Consider the following 16,922-nt stretch of genomic DNA (forward strand, 5'->3'; position numbering starts at 1 on the left):
TCAGCTGTGTATGTGAAAATACTCTAAGCAGAGTAAGGCAATGTGGAGAACCATGTGTTTTATGAGCAACTCAGGAGCCTATTATATTGAAACCCTGGGAGGCAGACTAGTGTTGAAGCCATGGGTTCAGTTCTCCTTTGCCTTGGGATATAATGTTCCATTGTATAGGATATCATCTTTAAAGCCCCATCTTTCTCAGCTTTGACTTTCCGAAACTATAATATGCATAGAGTTTCTAAAAGTTAATGAGTTAATGTGAAAACAGGACCGAGTGAACTGATACTTATTGTGTGTCCCTGATATGTTGTGTGTTTTGTGGCCAATGGTCTCCAAAAAGGACTGTCCCTGATTCCTGCTCTCTCTCTCTAGATGCACACCACTCTTCACAACAAGAGGGGATGCCCACTACTTGAATCTTCCACTGGAATCTGGCTTGGCTTCAGTCACTTATTTGACCAACAGAACCCAGCAGAAATGATTTTCTAGACCCAGGGCAAAGCCACAGGAGGCTCCTCAGCTTACTCCTGGTTCTTTCACAGTATAGCTGGCCTGGTGTCTCTGCAGGCTCTCCATTCAACAGTTCCATCAGCCACACGTGGAAAACATTTTACAAACTGTGAGTATATTGAACATGTACAGAATTTTTATCATGTCATCATTCCCTGAACAATATTGGATCAGGACTGTAATCTACAGATGATCTAAAGTTTAAGGGAGGAGGCTGCCATTCCACTGTTCCTAGGGCAGAGGAGGTAAGCCAACCCCAGTGCCCAGGAGGAGGCTACCCCGCCACCATTCCACCACTCCTAGGGCAGAGGAGGTGAGCCACGTGGGTGCCAGCAGCACCCCTCCCCCGAGTGGAAATGAGAAGACATGTAAACAAGCCTCAAAAACAGGCTTCCAGATCACCTACAGCAACCCCAAAGGGAAATGAGATGGAACAATCTGCTACTCAATCACCTGGACTCTCTGAACTGGCAACAAAAGAGGATCTGGAAGAAGTGAAATCAGAAATAATTTCTCAGATAACAGCAAAGAGTGTGCCCATAGTGCAAGACATGATTAATAAATCTAGAGAGGACACAGATTAAAAAAAATAGAGGAGCTGAGGAACATGATGGAATCCCAACATAGGAAACAAATGGAATCCATAAAACAGATGCAAACAGATTTCTAGGAGATTAAAAACTCCATTGAAAGCCTACGCAGCAGAATGAACCAATGTGAGAACAGAATTTCAAAAATAGAAGATAAGATTGCAATTAGTGACCAAGAAAAAGAAAAATTGCTTTATAATTGTAGGGGACCACAAGAAAGCAATCGAGCAGCTGCTAGACGATGCAAAGAAGAATAACATAAGACTGATTGGAGTCAATGAAGAAACAGGAGAGAGTGCAGATGATATAAAAAAAACTGTTCAGAGAAGTGATGGCAAAAATCTTCCCAAGCAGGAGAAAAGAACTTGACATACAGATAAGTGAGGCATTATAGGACTCCAACTGGCCTTGATCAAAAAAAATCTACACATAGGCATATAATAGTTAGGATTCCAGAAACCCAACAGAAGAACAAAATTCCACAAGCAGTGAGAGAAAAGAAACAAATCACATACAAAGGAAATCCCATCAGAATCACAGCAGACTTCTCAGTGCAAACCCTCAAGGCAAGAAGAGCTTGGAGTGATGTATTTCAAGCCCTAAAGGAAAACAGCCTCCAACCCAGATTGATGTACCCTGCAAAACTATCTTTCAAAATTTATGGAGAAATAAGATACTTTCATGGTAAAAAGAGCCTTAGGATCTTCATGAATACCAAACCAACACTCCAAAAACTTTTAAACAATATCCTAGGAAAAGACAATGAGTATCACAACCCCAGGAAACCCAACAGAATGAATCCATTGGGCATGACAAATTAAACGCAAAGGGGGGAGATTCCAACAACAAAAAAAGCCATGACAAGGCTTTTAAAACTTTTAACTTCATCTCCCTAATGAGTGTATAATTCACTCTTGTTATTGTACTGATTAGTATTTTTCTGATTCTAGAGCTGCACACCTTTCCTTGTGCTATACTGGCTATTTATTATCTTCTTGTGTCTACTTTTTAATTGGGTTGTCTATTAATGAACTGTAATAGTTCCTTATATATTCTGGTCATAGGTTATATGCATTGGAAATATGGTCTGTTTAAGGACTGCTTTTCATTTTAAGGATGTCATTTAAAGTTCTAAATTTTGGTGGAATCTCATTTATCAATTTTTTCTTTTATACATCATGTGTTTTGTATCCTAGGAAGTACTTGCCTACCCTAAAATCATAAAAATTTTCCCTTATAATTTCTTCTTAAAGTTTTATACTTTTAGGCTTTCATATTTAGGTTCATAGATCTTTTCAAGTTATTTTTAATGTATGGAAATGAAGGGTTGAGGTTAATTTTTTATATACGGATACCAGGTGTTCTAGTGCCATTTGCTGAAAACACTATCTTTTCCTCTGCTCTTGAATTGAGTTTGTATTCTATAAAATGTTAATGTTAAATAATCTTTCAAAACTCAGTGGACCATATATGTGTGGTTCTATTTCTAGATTCTCTGTTTTATTCCAATGATCTATGTGTCTTTCCTTATACCAACACTGCCTTGATTACTGTAGCTTTAGAGGAAGTCTAAAAATTAAGTACTAAATGTCTTCCAACACTGTTTTGTTTTGTTTTTTTTTACTTTTCTAGGTCTTTTGTGCTCCTACATAACTTTTCAATTTCAATATCCAGTTCTTCGTTTATAGCAAGTATACATAGACCCGAATTTTTATATATACCTTGTGTTTTCTAATCCTGCTAAATTCAAATACAAGTTCTAGGGGATCCTAGAGATTTCTCAGTATTTTCTCTGTAGATGATCATTTCATCTACATATAAAGATTTTGCTTCTACCTTGCCAATCCTATCCTAATTGTGTCATTTTATTGCCAGACTATTTTGGTTTAGGCCTATGTTTCAAAGTTTAGTAGACAGATGAAGAATAGGCATATCTGCCCTTGTTCCCCACCTTAGGGAAAAAGCATTGTATCTTCTCCATTCATAGAAGGAGTTTTTGCTGGAAGTATGGAGTAAATGTCTTTAATCTGTTGAGACGGTTCTGTTCTACTTCTAATCTCCTGATAGCTTTTACCATGAACAGCTGTAGAATTTAGTTTGATACTTTTTCTCCAACTAGTGACAGGATCATATGGCTTTTTCCTTTCTTCTGTTAATATGATGACTTTTGGGGGTGGATCTTCCAATGCTGAACCAACACTGCCATACCTATAATAAAACCACTTTCTATATACTGCCAGATCTGAATTCTAACTGTTTTGTTAAACAAATTTCTATCTATGTTCATACATTTTTCTTCTATTATCTTTATCCAGTTTTAGGATTAGCACAATGTTGATTTCCTAAAATGAGGGGAGAAGTGTTCCTTTTTTTTTCTGCTTTAAATGTTTGATATAATTTATCAGTTAAAATATATACGAGCCTGTTGTTGTCATATAGGTAGGTTTTCAAGCTAGGAATATACTTTCTTTAATAGGTGCTATTCAAATTTTATATTTCCTCCAGAGTTAGTTTCATTCATTTGTCTTCCAAGGTATTTCTTAGAAATTGTCAAATTTATTTCAAAACAGATTTTTGTAATATGCTTTCTATATCCTTTTAAATTCTGTAAAATCTGTGGTAGTGTCTCCTAGATCTTGATATTGCAATTTTAAAAATGTATAAGTGATACTGTGTAATAGGAAGTAAAGATCTAGAGGAGCAGGGGAAGTGGGAGGGGTAGGGGAAAGGAAAGAAGGGAAAAGAAAAAAATATGAGAAAAGGAAAAAAATGGAAATAAAGTCTTTGCAAATAGGAAAGGGTGGAGGGGGTGAAGGGAGGGCAGGGGAAGGGAAAAAAATAAGAACCAAGATACTCATGTAATGGTACAAGATCCCAATGATGTATGTAACTGTATTTTATACCTAAAATGTACCAATAAACTTAATGGGGAAAAAATGTTTAAGGGAGGATATGCAAATGCTACTCCAGTTTTTATAAGAGACTTGAGCATCTTCAAAAGGATAAATGGCCTGGCTCTTGGGATACTTCCCTTTGGAATCCTGCCCTGGTCCTGTTGGGTTTGTGTGCCACAAGGAGAGACCATGTTTAAGTATTCCAGTTGACAGCCATAGCTGAGCTCCCACCTACCTCAGTGTGTGAGTCACCTTGGACAGCCAGGCCAGTTAAACCCTTAGATGGCCCCAGCCCCAGCTGATGTCTCACTGCAACTACATCAGAGCCTCCAAGCACTGGTTGGTTGAGCCTAGACAACCCACAGGCCTGTGAGAGGTAATCATTATTGCTGTCTTAAGCCACTAAATTTTGGGGTGGTTGGATAGGCAGCAGTACCTAATGGAAACACACCATTTAATCACCTTCAAACTCGCTTGCCCTTTTAGTCTATTTTATAGAAAGAAAACCTGACAGTCAGAGAGGTTAAGTAGTTGTCTAAAGTCACATAGAAAGTGGCAAAGCTCTTTCTATAAATCTATTTGATTCCAAATTCTGGATTTTTAACCTTCATTACCAAAGAGCCTCTTTTTCCATTTAATCATATATTGCTAACTATACTAGTTTGATATAGACAACTACAGCTAAAAATTATAAAATTCATTACAATTGTACAATAACAGCTTTAACTTTACCACTAATTATCTATCAGATTTTAAAACTATTTGGTTATGCCATGTAAAGCTAGACTAATTCTTTCTACTTTCCATTGCTATTTTGGCCAAACTACTGACCCAGTCTTTGTAGATATGTATACAAATATACAAAATACAAGGTCAAAATACAGGCCCCTGCATCTCTCCCCAGGTTGGTCATTACTTTCTCCAACTTGCACGCACCTGTTTCTCCCACCTGCCACCTCCATGGGACCTGTGTCCTTTGCTCAAGGCATATTCTGCAAATGATACCCAAATGTCAATTCTGGACAGGCACCATGCTTGATACTGAAGACTCAGAAGCTGGGATCCTGACCATCCACTAAAAGATGAGCAGAAGAGCAAGCAAACAGGCATCACTCATGACAGGTTTGTGGACTGGCTCCTGATGACCCGTCGCATTTGCTCTTCTCCTTTCCCCTCCACTAGATTCACCCTGCACTGAGCTTTTTCAAGGCCCTGACCATGGTCATTTCTCATCCTGCCTTGCCCGTGCCATTTTGTCACATTTCCTTACGTGACAAGCCTCAGCATAAGACTTAACAGATTCCCCTGTCATTGTTTGCTACTTTGTGTCTCTCTCCTTTTAGACCAAGCCCCTTCAAAGTGAGAACTGGCTTTTTCATTTTGTTTTCCATGCCTTTTTAAAGCAACAGATCAGATCTATTACATGTAATAAGCATGAGTCAAACAACAAAGCTAGGTTAACAAATACAAGCATCTTAGCTCAGTGTCGCCATCAGCACTCAATTAACTTTGCACTTTTTATTGGTTGTTGAGTTTGAAAACTTGGAGGGCCACATGAGCAGCAGAAGGCATAGATTTGAAGACTGAGCCTCACAGCCTCTGAGGAGGATAAATACTGACTCAGAAGGTTGCCCCCAAATAACCTGGCAGCCTGCAAAGTCATTGGATAGCAATTGTGCAAATGAAGAAACAGACAAGGTATGTATAGATTGTGTGTTAGTCTGAAGAGGATAAAAAATAAGTGATTTTCAGAGAGGACAGAGGAATTATAAAATGCTGGGAAAGGACTGAATAATCCATTTATATGATGACTAAAAGAAGAACATGCTTGTCAAGGTAATAGTATGTGCAAAGACCCTGAAGTGGGAACAAGCCTTGAATTCACTACGTACATTCCCTTTAGGAAATTAGCTATAGGTTTCAGATAAACCTAGATATCCTCAGCAGGCTCTTACAGATACCTAACCTCTTTTCCCTATCACAATGTCACAATCCAGCAGGGAACACTGGGTCCATTTTATAACTGAGGAATTGAATGGGAATGTGATAGCCATGCACAGCTGGTTGTTGACAAAGCTAAGTGAGGGCCAGCAACACCCTGACTTCAAGTCCAAGATGCAAACCACAACATCACACAGCCCCACTGCAAAAGGCAGAGTCCATCCTAAAAGCGACTTTCTCTCCTAAAAAGCTAGGCACTGTGTGCCAGAGCAGGATTTATGACCTAGGAACTGAAGACAGAAATAATTGGTCACATTAGAGTCTGGCAAGCCAGTCTGGGCTCCACTTGGAGGGGCAACTCAGATTGAAATTGCCAAGGTAAGTTTACTTTTCTCAGCCCAGGTGCTCTCCTGCGGCCAGCAGAGCCCTAATGAACTCTGCATATCCATGGCACAAGTAATTGATGGTCCAATCTAAATGTGCAGAGGCCACATCTCTTTCCAGCCTCTGAAGGAAAAACACCAGATGAGGGTGGATGAAGAACTGCCTGCTCTAAGTCATTTTCCTGCTGCAGTCATTCGGGCCGAGGAAGACCAAGCCCACTCTGTCAAGTGCCCGGAGAAAGGTGAGAGTTACCTGGTGACGTCAAGCAAAAAGGAAAGGACAGAGTGAAAATCAGGAAGTGGGAGGGAGGTTCCAGGCTCCAAACTAGACTGGTCAGGGCCTGCCACATACCTTGCAATGCACAGAAGCTGGAATTAAGAGCTTGGACACATCCAGACAGACCTGGATTTGAAAACGAATTCAACCACCTATTATATATGTGATCTGGGAAAAATGTGACTCCTCTGTGCTTCTGTTTACTCCTTTGCTAATTGGAAATTAAGAGTGCAGACTTAGGAGAAATCAGACATTGGTGTCAACCTCAGCTGTGATAATGACTGTGTCAAAAGGGAGGGTTTATGAACCTCCCATTTTATTCTCTTCGTCTCTGCAGAGGACCTGATCGTAGGTTACCTCAGAGGAGTGTTGGGAGGATTGGTTGAGACAGGAAATGAGACACAGATGTAGTGCTTGGGCAAGTCACAGTGACCTGGTACACTCCATGGGGTGAGCTCTAGACCTGGCAGCATTGGCCTCACTAAGGCCTGGTCAGAAGTGCACGTCCTCTGACCCCTCCCCAGACTATTGGAATTTCACGGGTGGGCCCAGCACTCCACTCCAACAAGTCTCTCTGGTGATTCTGGTTCCGGTTAAAACTTGAGAGTCCTGTGTTAGGTAGTAACTCAGAATGCACCCAGGACATTTCAAGTCATCTACAAGTGTCTCAGACTCCTAAGAACTTGTTCAGCCCACGATCCTTGAAAATGATGTTTACTCATTCTTTCTGTACCAAACAGGGAAGAAATACTTTATTTTTCACCATTTCCATCTCACAAATGATAACATTTTCTACATGCTTGTTATATTCCAAGCATGATGATAATACTGTCACATGGGTGGTTGCATTTTATCTGTGAAATAACTTTGTATGAGAGATGTTATTATCTTTGTTATGCAAATAAGGAAACTGAAGTTCCGTGAAGGGAAGTAACTTGTTCCAAGATCCACAATCCATGAGTAGTGAAGCCAGGATTCAAAACTCCTCTTGTTCCTAGAATCAATATGTTTTCTACTTGTCTTACCACTTCTTCATACAAGGAGGCTCTACTGTGAGGAAGAGAAGCATCCGTGGAGAATGTGTAGAGCAATTTTCACACATTATAGGGCTCTTGTGATCGTGGGAATCATCAGTTTGATGATGTTCCAAACCTCAGAATATGGAGCAGTGGGTGGAAACCACAGGAACACGGATGGAGGCTTGATTAAAGGGAATAACTTTCAGTGGTCATCTAAATTGTCCAGAGCTGTCCTACCTCATGCGGCAGGAAGCTCCTGTCACCGGGGTAGTGGAGCTCAAGCTAGATGAATGCCGTCCCGATGTTACAGAGGGAAGAGTGACTGGCTCCATCCCTCCACGTAAGACTTCTTACCCCAGCAAACAACTATCTCAAATAAGCACAAACTGCAATTCATTGCCTGTAAAGAGATCGCTTCAGGGCTGTTTGCTGTTCACTCCTTTCTCCTATAGGTTTCATCACACTGTAGTGTGCACGCATTGTATTGTACTGATACCTCTTTATAGCATCGAGCCCTGCTGCTACTGCATTATAGCCATTTATGGATGGCTAGACAGTGTCTGCTAAGAAAGCAGTGAATGTGTACGCATAAAGGCTCATAGACCCATGGAGACCCATAGACCCACAGGCTCTCTGAATCTCAGTTTCCTCACTTCTTGTGGTTTGAAGGATTCAGAAAGCCTAGAATATGGTGCCATGTCCATTTCCAATCCACCTACAAATAGCAAAACATCTTTGGCAAATTCATTTCTGACTCATCAGGAATGCTCTTCCTCATTTGCTGCTGACCATCTGATAAACAGTCTATCTGACTAGACACTTTCTTGGACACCCCGTGAATGCCGTAAGTTTACTTTTCCTCTGTGTGTGTGTGTGTGTGTGTGTTTGTATGTGTGTGTGTGCATGTGTATGCACTAATAATAACATGCAGCGTGCTATATAGCATGATGAAATCTATAGGACAAGAGAGTGAACAGGAGTCTTGATCTAATCTCCTCATAGGCAGTGAATTGAAATTCATGGTTATTTGGGGACAATTTGCTGTGGGAAGCAAATGGCCTCTCAGATACAAAGTCTTGTATATGGTGATCTGCATTTTGAGACCCTTGGATAGGTGCAGAGTGCTTTAGGTACACAGCATAGAAAATATAAATGCAAGTCTGTTTTTAAACATATGACAAATTTCTCCACTCTGGGAGGCAGGCCAAGTGGTGGTTTTTGGAGCTTTTAAAAGCTCACTGGCCCTTCAAAAAATGGCCATTGTGGACATACAGTTTTAGAAGCTTTTTAAAGAGCCTTGGGGGCTTATTTTTAGCTTAAACCTTAACCTTGTAAAGCTTCTTAAAGGAGCCACAGAAGGCCTCCTTAGAACCTCAGCCAGCTGTTCCCAAAGGTTCCAACATTGCCTTTTCTTGTGCTTGACATGAGTATCAGAAGGTTAAGCTGAACCTGAGGTAGGCTGCCCTTAAGAGGGTGTGTTCTTGAAGCCAGAGAGCTGGGCTGGGTGTCACCCAAGGAGATAGAGTTCACTGACCAATGAGTTGAAACTGAGGAGTCACAGATGCATAGAACCTCAAAGACTCTCCTGAAATAAAGGATATTTAAGAGTCATCCAGTCGGCCCTAATCGGGTGCATTCAATCTCCCCTGAAGCACACTTACAAATAGGGTATTTTACCAGTGTGTGACCCCCTTCAGCTATGAGGAGACCCTGGTCTGGGCATCCTTCATGCAGCATGCTTTTAATTCAGTGCATGTGTGTTACAGCTCTGTACTGTGCAAAGAGTGAAGAGGAGATAGATGCATTTGTCCCAAAACAAAATTAGTGGGAAAGCCAGACATGAATCAAATGATCACACCCACACAAAATTGCAGGTGAAAAAGTGTCACTAAAACCATCCAAGGATTTATAAAATCTTCCAGCAGAATCTGGGCTGGTCTGTGAGATTAGGGCAAATTTGAAGAAGAGGGGATATTTATGTGGTGTCTGGAGGATGAGTGGGTGGTCACAGGCAAGGGAGGCTGGGCAGGGACACAAGGGCCAAGGACACATCCTCATGGAAGTTTTCAGACAGCATGCGCAGCAATGCAACCGTTTTGAAAAACTGCAAGCAGCCCGGTTGCATAACATAAACTGCAGGGGTCCTCTTCAGAAGTTGGAAGCGTGCAGGAGGCAGAGCTCACATGGCAATATTGACCATGCTGAAGATTTTGGTCTTAACCTGAGACATACAGTATTAGAAGCCTCTGATTCATTTCAAGCAGAGGCTAGGTAATTCATACAAGAACTGCAGACTCTCATGTTGCTAAGTGTGTTGCCTTAAAATAGGTTACAATTCTCTCTTTAGTAGGTGAAGCCTCGTTTCTCTCCTTTGAGCACCAGTCAAGCTTAGAGACTCACTTTTAATTAACAAAATGTAAAGAAAGTGATTCTGTGTGACTTGAGAGGCTGGATTTTGAAAAGGAGAACTTCCACCCGGCCTCTCTCTCCTTCTGGGGAGTCACACTATGTTGGAAAGGAACTCAGGCAACCATGGAGAGGCCACATGGGGAGAACCAAGGTCTCTTTCCTACAACCAGCACCAGCTTCCCAAACAAGTCACTGGAGGCAGATTCTTCAGCCATGGTTAAACCTTCAGCCGATGCAGACCTGGCAGATACCTCTACATAGTTTCATGTCTTATTTCCTTAATTTACAATGCAATAAAGAAAACGAATTATGATGTATTCTTGTGAAAGGTTATTTAATTGGTTTTTACTATGCGTCGTATATACTGTGAAGACATTGTATTTAATTCTCAAAACGCCATCTGTGGGTATCCTCATTTTGCAGACGAGGAACTATCTAGTCCTATATGTATAACCTTGCCTTTGGATTTTTAATTTTTTTGACCTTTTCTTTTAAACCCTTCTTATGTCTTAGTTTCCTGATCTGCATAGTAAGGGATGGGAGATGTGAAGATTAAAGGAATCAGTATATACGAGCTTCTTAGAAGAGTGTCTGGTATATTCGGATAGCTATATCGCTCCTTAGTTTCTATCATTATTTTTCTTATTTTTAAAGCAGTGTTTGAAAAGTTCAGAAAAAAATTTTTCTCTAAGTCATTTTGCTCCGTCCGTGATATTTCTCTTCAACAATAATATTCCTTCCCATTTTTACAATATTTTTCATTCCATTTGTTTCTTGCAACAATCCTGTGACTCCGCATTGCTGTCTTGATTTTTAGCTGAACAAACAGGCTGAGAAAAGTAAATGTGAATTGCTCAAAATTCCTTTGGTTGGAAGCAAAGGAAGCCAATTAACGTGAGAAATCTAGCTAAATGAGATATAGAAATTCATCATAAGATGCAGGAATGATTGAGGGAACTCAAGGTTATGAGTGAGCTACAGGGAGAACTGCAGGGACAACAAGGACTGGGAGAGGAAGGCTTCGGGGAGCTCCAGCAACGCTGCCGTCCTTTTCCTTTCTCCCCAGCTCTGCCTCGATGATGGTCTGCCTGGTCTTCTTTTCTCTGTTGTCTGGTTTCTCAGCTACTTGGTGCAATACAAGGAGCATACCAGCATTTTTAAAAAACTGTTTCCCTTCAGGAGACCAGCTCCTGATGGGTCCAGGTGGAGCAGACCTGGGCACTCTTCTAACAGTGGCCTTTCTGCAGGTAGAACTGGCCGCACACAGGCAGCAATGGAAGCTGTTACTGGACGTATCTCCTCGCTCCTCCTCCTGGTAAGATGATTTTACCTTACAAAGGTTTCTCTGGAAGAACATCCTTCACCTTACAGTAGTACTCACCCCTATTTTCTGGAGATATGCTTAAGACCCCCGTGGACACCTGAAACCAAGGATAGTTCTAAAACCTATGAGTTTTGATCAAAATAGGTGGTGAAATTTAAATCTTAAAAAACTTATTACAGTAAAAGACATATAGCCATTCATTTCCCTCAAAATACTCCCCCTCACTTTGAACATTTATACTCACCACTTTCTGAAGCAGTTTTAGAAGTCTCCTTTCATGAGTGACTTTACGAAGTATGATTTAAAAATGAATGAATGCTATTGCCGAATGCCCTCCAACAGAAAACTGGCTTGCAAAACATCACCGTGTGTCCTCACCCACCATATTCACCAGATCTGGCACCGTGTGACTTCTGGGTCCTCGCCAAAGTCAAAATGATCACGAAAGGTAAACATTTTTTAATCCATTCAGAACAAAAAGGCAGCTGTGACAGTATAACTAAAGGCACTCACAAAAGGGAATGTCTAGAACTTGTTTAGAAAGTGGCAAGAACAATGAGATAAGTGCATTTGAAGTAAAGGGGAGTATTTTGAAGGGGATTACTGGCAATGTGTCTTTTACTGTAATAAAATTTTTATTTCAAACATTCACTGAATAGTTTGATCACACTGCATATATATGCTATGTTTTTGCTGTGCATACATATATACATATGATAGCTTACTTTATAAATTAAGCACAAAAAGATTAACAATAACTAATAATAAAATAGAATTATAGCAACATACTATAATAAGTTATGTTAATATGACCTCTTTCTCACAATATCTTGTAGAACTTTATTCACCCTTCTTGTGTTAATTCAAGATGGTCCTTAAAATCATTTTATATCATCTCTTTAGCATGTTCAAGCTGCTAGCATCACTACTGTTGTGTTTCTGGGCCATTATTAACAAAAGTGAGGGTCACTTGCACACAGTCGATCTGATACCAAGTGACTAGGGCTGGGTTCTATGGTTACACAGCACGGATAAGATGGACAAAGGGATGACTAAAGTTCTGCAAGACTTCCCCACTCTACTCCAAATCAGCTGCAATTTAAAACTTATGCATTGTTTATTTCTAGATTTTTCTGTTTAATATTTTCAGACAATAATTGATGATGGTTAACTAAAGTCACGGAAAGCAAAACCATAGATAGAGGGGGCTCTGGTTTCACTTACACCAGATGTGGGCATATGGCTTGCTCTAGACAATGGAACCCGAGAGGGGGAGATTTAGGCCAAGGACAAGCAGAGACATGAAAAGCCATCACAAGTTTTAGCCTTGTCTTCTTATCCTCTAACACAAGAATATCATTTCCTAAATATAGGTCCCTCTTTCAGCCTGAATCTTTGGGTAAAGAAGACACATGGAGCAGATCCATGTCCACCCTGCAGTGGCCTCTGATGATAACAAGAGAGCAATGAGCCCTTGGGAAGTGTCTCATGGAGACTTTCTCTGTGAGCAGAGCTTTTAGAGGTGAGGGTGGAGAGGAGCGAGGTCAGTGGCTGAGTGATTCCCAGCTCTCTTTCTTCACAGCCAGACGGATGGCCATACTTTTTACTGAGGGTAAATACCTTGGGGAAGATAGTTTTGGGGAAATGTTAGCTCTGGTTTTGAGCATGCTGAATTGAGGGGCCTGAGGGAGAAATGCAGGATATACTAGATACACTACTCATGAATTCAGAAGAGAAGTCTCAACAGGAGTTACTGGAGGCCTTGAAACTTGATGAAATACCAGAGAGAATACACAGATGTTTATGAGAATGGGTGTGTACGTGAGAACACACTCATGGCACATCAAGGGGTTGGAGGAGAGGACCAGGGGGAGCCTCAGCAAGATGGGGAGGGAAAAAGGAAGACCCAGAGACCACAAGGGAAAATGAGCTACCTTAACTCTTGGCACTGCAATTCCTCTTGGAGAAGGAATTGTCTTTGTGTCTTCTCCTTTAAGAACAACAATTTATACACACTTTAAAATATCCCTGTGAGGTAGAGTTTTAGGGCAGCATATATTATACATTGATCCCGAAGATAGGAGAGGAAAATAGGAAAGTTACATGGCGTTCCTAAAGACTTTTTAGCTTTTACTTTAAATTATGTTTAATAAAATGAAATAAAATTTACCATGTAACCATTACAATTCAGTAGGTTAAGAATATTCATTGTTGTGCAAACTCCAGAACCTTCCTATCTTAAAAAATTAGAACTGTACTTGTTAAATAAAACTCTTCATTCGCACTCTCTCCAACCCCTAACAACCACTCTACTTTCTGTCTCCATGGGTTCTGCTGCTTTTGGTATCTCATATAAGAGCAGTCATATAATATTTGTCCTGTGGGGGAGCGGCTTATTTCATCCAGCATAATGTTCTTAAGTCCCCACATCAGAGCAGTCAGAATTTTCTTCCTTTTAAAGGTTGAATAATACTTTATTATAGGCATATGTCTTGTTTTGTTTACTCACTCATCTGTTGATGGACACTGGGCGGTATCCGCCTCTTGCTCTTGTGGATAGTGCCACTACAAATATGTATGTGAGGAAGTCTTTTCGAGACTCATGGGATGGAAGGTGAGCTCTGAGAGCAAGATGTGAAGACTAGGAGCTTTGTCATCACTGCTCCATAGGGAAAATAAGAAGAGTTTTGCTCCTGATTGGTCAGGAAGAGAAGACAGGAGAGGAGCCAAGTATGAGAGGTGGGAAGCGAGTATCCAATGATCTGGGGTGGGGTAGAGGGCACCTGAGGTGAAAGGACCAGTGAAAACTTGCCATTGTTTCATGGCCAAAGAACAGAGATATCCAGGGGTCAATATAAAATGGATAAAGTGCCTTATTTCACCCTTCCTGCCTGTTGGGGTAGATCTATATACAGCTGGTGTGCATGAGGTGGATTTTGGTGGAAACTGAACAAGGGATTGACTTGGAACAGACAGAGAAAGGGTGTAAGAGATGGCAAAATGAGCTGTCAACTCTCCTGTCCCGGGGCACTGGAAGGGACCATGGGAGTGTGAATCCCCTGGGAATTCACACATTTTTTTTCAGGGGGGATCGAGTCTTCCACAGAAAGTGTTCCAGGGCTCTGGCTTTCTGTGGGACATAGCTAGGAGCCTTGCCTCAAATCTTCCCCAGACCAGAGCTTCTTAAACCTTAGGATGCCCAACAACTGCCTGGGTGGGGATCCTCATTGAGTGCAGCTTTTGATTCAGCCACCTGGTGGGGAGCCTGGGATTCTGTATTTCAAACAATCTCCAGCTCACGGGTGACAGTGATACTGCCGATCTGGGGATCACACTTTGAGTTGTAGCTCGGTAGGTCTTGAAGGGATGGACAATTACTGATGATGTCTTAGCATGTCCCCTTTCCCCACCGTGCTCCCAACATGCTGTTTCCTGAGAACACAGATCTGTCCTGTCCTCAGAGCGCAAGGCTGTGACAGGGAAAGTGGTGGGAGCCATTGGTGCCTGTTAGCCTTTCCCTGTCCTCCTCATTCTGCACCCTGGCAGGGGGAGGTCACTGCAGGGAATACTGAGGCGCTATTCTTCCTGCTTTGGCTCAAGGTATTAGAACAGCAATCTGCAGGGGGGGAAACCAAAGACTTGTTCTACGTGGTTGGCCTCACAACTCCCTCTCTCAGAAAGATGGAGAGAGTCAAAAAAGCATTTTCTCCAGAAAGGTCACTTCAGGGAGCCAAGCATTGAGTGCTTCATTGTGAGAGGGCTGTGTGGTAAACTCCCTTGTTTTTGACAGATGTTGAAGCAGCCTGAGCCAGAGCTTAGGAAAAATGTTTTCCCCTTATATCCACCCCAGCCCTAGAGGCCATGATAAAGTTGGCCAAATTACATTCAGGGCAAGTCGGCTCTGGTAACCTCACGGAAACCTCAGGATATGCTGGATCTGAAGTGGAAATGGCAGCTAAAGAACATCAAACATGAAAAGATGAGAGAAGGAGGAGGAGGAGGAGGAGGAAGAGGAGGAGGAGGAAGAGGAGGAGGAGGAGGAAGAGACCTCACTGAACTGGGCCCCTGGCTCGAGCCGTGTGCCAGGAGCTTCAGGTGCTTAAGAGCAACCATCTACACAGTGCCTGAGTCTCTCTGCTAGGGACAGCCCAAGTCACTCAAAAGCACTCATGTGGAAAGACTGTCCTTCTTCAGGGCTGAACACTGCAGTTTGGAAACATTCTTGCTCAGGACTTTGGAGCGGCTGTCACCCTCCAAGGTCACAGCTGAGCAGGACAGCATCACAGCTGAGCAGCACATCTCACCACGAGTGATGTCATTAGGTCAAATCCTACAGGCCCATCTGACACCAGTGCCACAAAGAGAGCAGGGTTTCGGGTAAGGGCAGGGAAGTCTTCAGATGCTGTTTGTGGTTGCAGGAAGAGCACAGGCTCTGGAGTCTGACTGCATGAAACAAAGCTTGGCAACTCATTAGCTGTGTGGCTTTGGACAAACCCGTCAACTCCTCTAAGCCTGTGTTCCCCTCATCTTTAGAAAGGAGACCATGACATTACACACTGGAGAGTGGTTATGAGAAAACTAAACTTAAAGCACTTAACCTTTGGCTTGTTAAATGTCATCTTCTGCTATTGAGGAGGGAAAGAAGAAAAACGTGGAGGTTGTGACTTGTCCGAGGACACCCAATGTCAGCACCATATCAAGAATACAGATATTCTGATGCTAAATGCAATACTTCTTCCATTACATTCAATAGCCTACATCCCCATGCTGAAACTGAAAACTGAAACTCCCTGAAGGTCCTCATGCTGGAGGGCCTGGCCCCACACTGCTCTGCTCAAGGTAGTGACCACCTCGTGTGGCCAGGGAGACACCTTCTTCCTTGAGCTCATGCTCCACCTGTGAAGAGAGGAAGCCTGGATTATGCAGATTGCCTGAAGTCACACAACAAGCCCTGGGGCAGGCAAGGATTTGACTCATACAAGTTTGACTCTAGTGTGTGTGCACGCACAGCCACTTCCTCCTTAAAGGAGGAGCACAGGGCTTCCCCTGCACAGGCAGCTTGTTGCTTAGATGCCTTCCCTTGATCACTCTCATTGTCTGCTCAACATCCACACAGATATGAAATTTAATCTTCCTCACTTCTCACCATAACAAACAAACAGAAATACAAAGTGTAGCACATGTGTGTAAAAGACAGGAGACCTTCCCCACTGTGCCCACAATCGTGTGGGGCTTACATGTGACACGAAAAATTTTACCCAGGCTTCCTCGCCACACTGTGACATGGCATCACTGGCCTTGGTTGTGCAGCTGGTAACCCTTGGCAGGACCGAGTAACTTGCTGAGTCCCTGTATCTGGCAAGCAGAGACTCAGCTAGCTCCTTCCCCAGACCACGCCCAATTTGCAGGCAGTGTGTAAGGAACACCCCAGGGGGCCACAGTCAGATTCTTTCAGGATGTCACAACAGGCACTTGGGCTTGGGCAGGCCAGGAGCCCAGCCTCCCTGGGTAGGGTGGGGAGGTCACTGGGGAGGACCGGCAGCGGGGGGGGGGGGGGCACGATGGGGTTGTCTAAGGC

The 16,922-nt window shown here is 42.4% G+C and overlaps 1 long non-coding RNA gene across 4 annotated transcripts in view; it reads left to right on the forward strand.

Annotated features, from left to right (window-relative positions):
- LOC101720077 (uncharacterized) overlaps positions 1-16,810 on the forward strand; it is an 86,666-nt gene extending 69,856 nt beyond the window's left edge. For 3 of the 4 annotated variants that reach the window (XR_001182640.3, XR_206285.4, XR_015452491.1), the window contains exon 5: positions 370-2,695. This is a non-coding gene — a long non-coding RNA (uncharacterized LOC101720077). Of the gene's footprint in view, positions 1-369; positions 2,696-4,895; positions 11,336-11,686 lie in introns of those variants that run through there. The other variant, XR_015452492.1, reaches the window with a different exon arrangement.
- The last annotated feature ends 112 nt before the right edge of the window (positions 16,811-16,922 follow it).

Source organism: Heterocephalus glaber, unplaced genomic scaffold (genome assembly GCF_053883595.1).
Source record: "Heterocephalus glaber isolate CG9 unplaced genomic scaffold, H.glaber_assembly_v1.0 deba00001447, whole genome shotgun sequence".
In the NCBI taxonomy this organism is placed as follows: domain Eukaryota; kingdom Metazoa; phylum Chordata; class Mammalia; order Rodentia; family Bathyergidae; genus Heterocephalus; species Heterocephalus glaber.